Genomic DNA, 9217 nt, shown 5'->3' on the forward strand with positions numbered 1-9217 from the left:
CCTACTGTCTCACCAGCCCCAGGGAAAGCTAGCGCTCACAGCAGCCGTTCTTCTTTGCTTGCTTTCTCTCTTGTTTTCCTTCTATTTTATACCTAATTATATTCCTCTAAACCTCTGGCTGGCTTCATTTTAGCCCATCTACTAACATAAGAACCAGAAAGTCTTACCATCAAGGTTCTGAACTTAAAAAGGCTCTTAATTTTGCCAAAAGCTACCCAAAAGATGACCTTAACCACGTCATCCTTATAGATTTCCTCTTTCCCTTCTCTGGATCATGCTTTTTAAAAGGGATCAATTTGGGTAGAAAAAGAATTGATCCTGTATTCATTTAGGGAAAAGAAATCAGGCATTTAGCTTTGAGACCAAATTTTTTTTAATAAAGTAGAGCTGAAATTTACTTTCATATGTTAATAAACAATACAAAACAAACAAAAAGTGATTATCTGGGTAGAATCAAGGGGAAAGCCCTCCTGTAGAGAGATCCTTGTACATTGTTTATATCAACATCAAGTTCAATCAGCACTCTAGTTCTGAAACTATTTTTATAAATAGTTTTATTGTAAATATAATAACTACCCATTATAAAAAAATAAAATGAATTTGGATATCAAAAACAAACAAGAACAACACAAAAACATTCAGGAGACCTGAATTTGAAGCTTAACCCTGCTGCTACACAGCAGTGTGAATTCAAAGTTGTCATTTGAACTCTCTGCACCACATTTCCTCATTTGTAATATGGAACTCACAAACTAAATTGTTTTTAATTTGCTGAGATCTTGGATGCTCTCTAGGGCAGCAAAATATATTTTCTCTCCTTTTTGTAGATGAAGAAATTGAAAACAAGGGAAATTAAATGAATTGCCTGAAACTATCACCCCAAAGGACTGAGAATAAAAATAAGATAATAAGCAAAGAATATATCATAACATCTAATACTTTGAATTTATAGTTGTCTTTGGCACAATATTGGGGAGGATAAGGCCTATTTTTCTTAGCTTTCAGTCCTCACTTCTCTCTGAGCACCACTTAAATTTGCAGCCATTGTTTGCCCAGAGGGACAAGGCAAGCTGGTAATGCTGTTGTATTAATAGCTGTCTGATGTGCTTTTAATGTTACACTTCAGGACAGCTGGATTGGTATACCTCAGAAAATACACTATGAGAAATATTGCAAATTCAGCAACTTTTGGAAGTATGATGGTTGCCTGCTGGTAGCTTCTCAGTCTTAGCCTTTTGTGACTGCTGTCCTACCTTTAACATAAAAAGGTTAGGGTGCAAGGAGATTGTGCCTGGAGATAAATGGACTAGATGCTGGCAGCTTGAAGATAATTTCTGGGTATGAAAATCATGCCCTGTTCTCCCTTCCTAAAAAGCTGATCATTTGGAAGGCAACCCAATACAAAGCAAAGTTAATTTAGAAAAGTGCATGTGAATGAAATGTGATTTATTTTCAAATATCTTCATTTCAGTATACTTTAGTTATTTTAGGTAAACAATGTTCGTCCAAATTCCTAAAGTGGACCTAGAACTGCATTGGTTCAGGGCTGCAACCAAGAGACCCAGTTGCCAGAGGTTTGTGTTGGACTTTGGACCAACAGCATTAGAATCCCTGGGATACTTCTTTAAAATGGAGGTTTTCTACTTCTGTTTCATTGACTGTGCCAAAGTCTTTGACTATGTGGATCTCAACAAACTGTGGAAAATTCTCAATGATGGGAATACCAGGCCACCTTACCTGCCTCCTGAGAAATCTGTATGCAGGTCAAGAAGCAACAGTTAGAACCAGATATGGAACAATGGACTGGTTCAGAATTGGAAAAGGAGTACGACAAGGCTGTGTATTGTCATCCTGCTTATTTAACTTCTGTGCAAAGTACATCGTGCGAAATGCCAGTCTGGATGAATCACAAGCTGGAATCAAGATAGCCATTAGAAATATCAACAACCTTGGATATGCAGATGATACCACGTTAATGGCAGAAAGTTAAGAGGAACTAAAGAGCCTCTTGATGAAGGTGAAAGAGGAAAGTGGAAAAAGCTGGCTTAAAACTCAACATTCACAAAACAAAGATCATGGCATCCAGTCCCATCACTTCATGGCAAATAGATGGGGAAAAAGTGAAAACAGTGACAGATTTTATTTTCTTGGCTCCAAAATCACTACGGATGGTGACTGCCGTCCAGCAACAAAATTAAAAGACACTTGCTCTTTGGAAGAGAAGCTATGACAAACCTAGACAGCATATTAAAAATGTAGAGACGTCACTTTGCTGACAAAGATCCATCTGGCAAAAGTGATAGTTTTCCCAGTAGTCATGTATGGATGTGAGAGTCAGACCATAAAGAAGAGCATTGAAGAATTGATGCTTTCAAACTGGGGTGTTGGAGAAGTCTTTTGAGAGTCCCTTGGACTGCAAGGAGATCAAACCAGTCAATCCTAAAGGAAATCAGTCCTGAATATTCATTGGAAGGACAGATGCTGGAGCTGAAGTACCAATACTTTGGCCACCTGATGCGAAAAGCCAACTCATTAGAAAAGACTCTGATGCTGAGAAAGACGGAGGGCAAGAGAAGAAGGGGATGACAGAGGATGAGATGGTTGGCTGGCATCATCGACTCAATGGACGTGAGTTTGAGTAGGTTCCAGGAGATAGCGAAAGACAGGGAAGCCTGGAGAGCTGCAGTTCATGGGGTCACAAAGAGTTGGGCACAACTTTGTGACTGAACAACAAGAGCTAGGTTTTTTTGAATCAACCAAAGTGGAATGGAGCCTGGTCATCTGTGCAGTTTTAAATGTCCAGGGACTTGTCAGTAGCTAGTGGCCATAGGCCCAGGTATTCGTTGAGAGGTATTCAGTTGTTTCAGGACTAAAGTGGAGACAGTTTGTAGTAAAAGTTTCAGTTCAGTTCAGTTCAGTTCAGTTGCTCAGTCGTGTCCCACTCTTTGCGACTGAATTGTAGCACACCAGGCCTCCCTGTCCATCACCAACTCTCGGAGTCCACACAAACCCATGTCCATTGAGTCAGTGATACCATCCAGCCATCACATCCTCTGTCGTCCCCTTCTCCTCCTGCCCTCAATCCCTCCCAACATCAAAGTCTTTTCCAATGAGTCAACTCTTCGCATGAGGTGGCCAAAGGACTGGAGCTTCAGCTTTAGCATCATTCCTTCCAAAGAAATCCCAGGGTTGATCTCCTTCAGAATGGACTGGTTGGATGTCCTTGCAGTCCAAGAGACTCTCAAGAGTCTTCTCCAGCACCATAGTTCAAACGCATCAATTCTTCGGTGCTCAGCCTTCTTCACAGTCCAACTCTCACATCCATACATGACTACTGGAAAAACCATAGCCTTGACTAGACGGACCTTAGTCGGCAGAGGTAATGTCTCTGCTTTTGAATATGGTATCTAGGTTGCTCATAACTTTTCTTCCAAGCAGTAAGCGTCTTTTAATTTTATGGCTGCAGTCACCATCTGCAGTGATTTTGGAGCCCCCAAAAATAAAGTCTGACACTGTTTCCACTGTTTCCCCATCTATTTCCCATGAAGTGATGGGACCGGATGCCATGATCTTCGTTTTCTGAATGTTGAGCTTTAAGCCAACTGTCTCACTCTCCTCTTTCACTTTCATCAAGAGGCTTTTTAGTTCCTCTTCACTTTCTTGCATAAGGGTGGTGTCATCTGCATATCTGAGGTTATTGATATTTCTCCCGGCAATCTTGATTCCAGCTTGCGTTTCTTCCAGTCCAGCGTTTCTCATGATGTACTCTGCATAGAAGCCAAATAAGCAGGGTGACAATATACAGCCTTGACGTACTCCGTTTCCTATTTGGAACCAGTCTGTTGTTCCATGTCACCCAATGTCAAAAAAATGTTGAATGAGAAAAACTGATGACAGGTGTTTTTTCCCTGATCCAGAAACCACTGCACACAACCAGTAAACGCAGTGGTGTGTCTTCCAGTTTACCCAGAAAACATTTGTTTAAATGCCATGATGTTCATTTCTATCCTTTGATCTAGAAATTCCACTTCTAGGAATCTAGAAGGAAATAATCAGAAAGTAGACTAAAAATTACATGGGAGATTCACTGAAAAATCTTTCATCATCACACAAAAAAGGAGCTTATAGCTTATATCGAGCTTATAGCTTAGCTGGCAAAGAATCTGCCTGCGATGCAGAGACCCCAGTTCGATTCCTGGGTTAGGAAGATCCCCTGGAGAAGGGAAAGGCTCCCCACTCCAGTATTCTGGCCTGGAGAATTCCATGGGCTGATATCCATGGGATCACAAACAGTCAGACATGTCTGAGCCACTTTCACACACAAACATTCAGCACTCACAGTATACTACTAGATGAGACAGCAGGCAGGCTACTGACTGAGTACAGGCTGTGATGCTAGTTGTGTAAGAGGCTGCAGAGTACACTAACATGGCTATCTTTGAATGGATTAAAAATGATTCTCTTCTTTTTCAAGTTTTCCTATTTTTCAACATTTCTGTATTGAACATGATTTACTTTGATAATCAAGCAAAACCAACATTTTTTTTAATGCTCATGTCTGCCTCACATGATAAATATTCCCAATACAGAGACCTACAGAATCTCCTCTGCCATCTTGTATAAAAGGCATTGATTATCTGCTAGCTGCCTATTAATTTGAAGGGATTCAGCCAGGCAGAGGGCAGCCACGTCGTGTGTGGCTGAGGGTGCAGCTCCCTGGGAAGGCATATTGCTAAACAATGGAAGTCTATCTCCTGCAAGAAATTGTTTCTGCTGGCTGTGCAAACGTCAGGCTGCAGCCTGCCCCTGGAGAGGCAGCTGCATTACTATGTATTTGTACAATCAGCAAAGCCAATGCATGAAAGCTCACGAGGGTGGATTTTACAAGCTACTCACGATGGGCCTCTGCATCTATAGTTAAAGAAAACCATACCTCAAAGTAAATTTAGCCTATTGTGAGTCCTTCTTATTTTAGGCTTTGCCATTTTGAAAGGGTATCGTTTCCCCCAGGAGAAAATGCTCTTTGTGTGAAATGACTTCATAGACATGAAATTACAATATATTACCCTCGATCTGGTACAGCCCAGCCTACATTTCATACTTTGCTGAACCGCTTCTCATCCTTGCACTACTCATACTCCAGGGACAGCAGCCTTGGGAGGTCCACACCATGGACAGTTGGCAGGCCCCAAGGCTTCAGAGGTCCTCCCCAGGAAAGAGGACCTCCCACAGGGCAGAGGCCCTGCTGAGCCTTCCCAGGGCTTGGCCTCCACACTCAGGACTGCCGCTGGTGACCCAGCCATGTCAGTATTTGGTGATGGAGAGGCCTCTCCACCTGTCTGCTGCTGGCTTGGGACCAAGTCACTGCACACAGCCAGCAGCAGGTGGTAAGAGTTTTTAACCACCACCGACAGTGCTGCCTTCAAACTGAAACTTAGTGAAGTCCCCAACTTTTCATCTGCCTTCCCTCAAGTATCATTTGCTGTCAACTTTACCCTTCAAATCATCCTTTGGAATTGTGCCATTTTAACCAGCCAGATTAATTTTGCCATGAGTGAAATCAATAAAACATTGTAAAACATTCTTCTTGGAACTTTAAATTTGGCTTTAAACTTTTTCCAGTTTTATTGAGAAATAAATTGTCATCCATTACCGTAGGAAGTTTAAGGCATACAGCATGATGGTTTGATTTACATATATTGCAAAACGATTACCACCATAGGTTTGGCTAACATCCGTCTTCTCATATAGATACAACAGAAAGAAAGGAGCAGAAAGAGAAAAATTTCTCCTTGTGATAACTTAGGATTTACTCTCTTAACAGTTTTTCTATGTATCACCTAGCAGTGTTATAGTCACCATGTTGTACATTGTAAAATTTTAAAATGACAATACAAAAATAAACCATTTGAAAAAAGTCATTCTTAGCCAATTAGGTAGGCAGAGCAAAAAAAAAAATTGTGAAGCTTTTTTGACACACTGCTTGGTCACATCCCGAAAGGTTCTGACCTAGTAGGTGTTTAATGGAAAGTGTTCATCTGTATATTGAAAATGCTCCACTTAAGAGCCATCACATTGAGAGTGATTGGAAGAAATGAGGCGATTCTAATAGTATTTATTGTTAGTAGAATATCTTACGAAGGATGGTATTTTTTTTTTCCTTTTACACTTGATTGCACCCAGACAAAAGATGTTTACTCGCTGCTGTTCTCAGCTCCAGACTACTGACTCAAGGTTTGAGCAAGGGCCAAGAAGACAGCCACCTCGACATGAGGTTGAGGGATTGTCCTCCTACATGATCATGTCTTCCAAAACCGAGCAGCTCATTTTGCCCACAGTTTTCCAAGTTATGGCTCAAAGCTCCCCAATCTCAAGCCAGAGTGAGAGAGGATTCACATTTCTTAATGATTAATATGGCATTCTTTGCAGAGAGAATTAAGTGTGAGTGTAAATAATTTGGCCAAGGATAAAAAAGATGAAGACAGACATATCTGAAGATGTCTGAAGTTGCAGAAGGTAATACTGTAATTGCATCTGACTAAGAATCCCAGGGACGGGGGAGCCTGGTGGGCTGCTGTCTCTGGGGTCGCACAGAGTCGAACACGACTGAAGCGACTTAGCAGCAGCAGCAGCAAACATAATGTATTTATTCACAGAGAGGAAAATATAACTTTTAAAATCTGTAAGAAGGCAATGGCACCCTACTCCAGTACTCTTGCCTGGAAAATCCCATGGATGGAGGAGCCTGGTAGGCTGCAGTCCATGGCGTCGTTAGGAGTCAGACACGACTGTGCGACTTCCCTTTCCCTTTTCACTTTCATGCATTGGAGAAGGAAATGGCAACCCACTCCAGTGTTCTTGCCTGGAGAATCCCAGGGACGGGGGAGCCTGATGGGCTGCTGTCTATGGGGTTGCACAGAGTCGGACACGACTGAAGTGACTTAGCAGCAGCGTGGAGCAAAAGCTGAATTTCTTTTTTTTTTCTTTTAAATTCTATCCTACACAATGTGGGAAACCAGAGTTCCATCCCTGGATCAGGAAGATCCACTGGAGAAGGGAATGGCTACCCACTCCAGTATTCTTGGATGGAGAATTCCATGGACAGCAGAGCCTGGCAGGCTACATTCCATAGCTTTTCAAAGAGTTGGACAGGACTGAGCGCCTTTCCCTCACTCATGTAAATGTATTACACAACAGAAGTTATCGAAACAGTATCAGAGAGAGCCAGAAAGGGGTACAGGGCTGCCTTTTTTTATGCACATGATCAGAGTTCTGAAAAAATTGTTATATGACCAGGTCAGGTGGCAAATGTTCAGTTAACACAAAGGAAAGTGTTGCAATCAAAGAATCATTCCTCTATGAACTTAAAAATACAGAGTGGTAATTGTGTATTACTATTACTTCATGGCCAATGATTCCATCTGTCTGGATTGAGCCCTCGGGAAAGGTCTGGATAGTGCTTGCTGTGAAGGAAAGACCAGATTTATTTTCAAGGAAAGGACACAGATTCATTTTCAAGCAGCAACACTTTAAAAAACAATGATGCTTTGTGGGCTCTCTGCAAATACAAAGTGATCCATACAGAAGAAGTTGAGGATTTCTACTCCCAGAAAAGGAAATACTATCAACGTGAATGAGTCCTTCACAGCGTCTCTGGTGGTTTTGGATTTCTGTCCCCCGTCTTACTAGGGACTTCGCAGGTGGTACTAGTGGTAAAGAACCCCCCTGCCAGTGCAGGAGACACAAGAGACAGGGGTTTGATCCCTGGGTTGGGGCAATCCCCTGGCAACCCACTCCAGTGTTCTTGCCTGGAGAATCCCATGGACAGACGAGCCTGACGGGCTACAGTCCATGGGGTCGCACAGACCTGGATACGACTGAAGTGACTTCAGCATTAACATCTTATTAGGGATAGGTCAGAAGGCTAGACTTCCAAACAACATCTGGGATGAAATAATAGTAACAGCCAGACAAGAAATTCCCTTAAAGGACTTCCCAGTGGTTAAGACTTCGCCTTCCACTTCAAGGAGAGCAGGTCTAATCCCTGATCAGGGAGCTAAGATCACACATGCCTTGTAGCCAAAAAAATCAAAACATGAAATAGAAGCAGTACTGTACGAAATCAATACAGACTTTAGAAAAATGGTCCCCATCAAACCACCGTAAAAAACACACACACAAACCACTTAGTCTAAGAAAAATATTCGCTGAAGATGAGACCAATTGAGATGAAGTCCAGAGCAGAGTGATCCTGACGGCCAGCTCTGGGGTACTGCCCTGCTCTGGGGTACCGCCCTGCTCTGGGGTACTGCCCTGCTCTGGGGTACCACTGCTATCTGGGAGTTCATGTTTAAGTCTCTCAGCATCTGCCCCAGATCTTTCCAGAGAAAGGATTGCTAAGCAGGAGCAGGATGACCACATCACTCACACTTGAACTCTATGCGATGAGCACATCTGTTTGTCCTCATTAAGTGCAGCAAGGCCAGCGCTAACCGACATGCAGAGGCAGCTTACTGGGGGGGCCAGCAAGCGGGGAGCCCGGCAGAAGCACAGGGCTGGCCCACCGTCTGCCTGAGACCCGCTCCGCCACCTGGGCCAGGGAGCCTCTCCCCTGAGATCTTGGGTAACTTGTCCATAATAGAGGCCTTGAGGTCGAGGTTTTCCAGAAGCCCTGGGGTCCCAGGAAATGCCCCAGGCCACCTCACGGGTTGGAGGCAGGCCAGACTGGGCCAGTGTCTACAGGGCCTTGCCTCCCTTTCAAGCAGGGCATCTCTGATTGTGTCCTTTATATATTGAGTTCTAAGGAAGACAGATTTTAAAGGTGTGAAAACCACAGGACCAACAAAGCTTCCCATTCTTTGCTTACAAAAAGACAAAGTGAGGAATTTGATTATGTTTCAGAAGCGTGGACTCTGGGGACTTCTCTGGTGGTCCAGTGGCTAAGACTCTGCACTTTCAATGCAGGGGACACGGGTTCGATCCCTGCCCGGGAAACTAAGATCCCACATGCCAGAAAGCACAGCCAAAACTGGAAAAGAAGCAGCGTGGACTCTGGAGCCCTTGCCCGGGCTCAACCGTCATCTCTTCTGTCTGGAGCTGGCTGCCTTGGTTTCCTCATCCGTGACGTGTGTCCTTGCCTCAGAGGGTTCTCGTGAGAATTAGATGAGGTAACATGTACGAAGCCCTCAGAATAGTGCCCAGCACAGAACAAGTGTTT

At 43.3% G+C, this 9217-nt stretch overlaps 1 non-coding gene across 1 annotated transcript; it reads left to right on the plus strand.

The window, feature by feature from the left end:
- The first annotated feature begins 8920 nt into the window (after positions 1-8920).
- Positions 8921-8994, plus strand: TRNAE-UUC. The gene has a single exon. It is a non-coding gene; the product is annotated as a tRNA-Glu (tRNA).
- Positions 8995-9217: the final 223 nt, after the last annotated feature.

The sequence above is a fragment of the Oryx dammah genome, unplaced genomic scaffold (genome assembly GCF_014754425.2).
Source record: "Oryx dammah isolate SB20612 unplaced genomic scaffold, SCBI_Odam_1.1 HiC_scaffold_12, whole genome shotgun sequence".
Lineage (NCBI taxonomy): Eukaryota > Metazoa > Chordata > Mammalia > Artiodactyla > Bovidae > Oryx > Oryx dammah.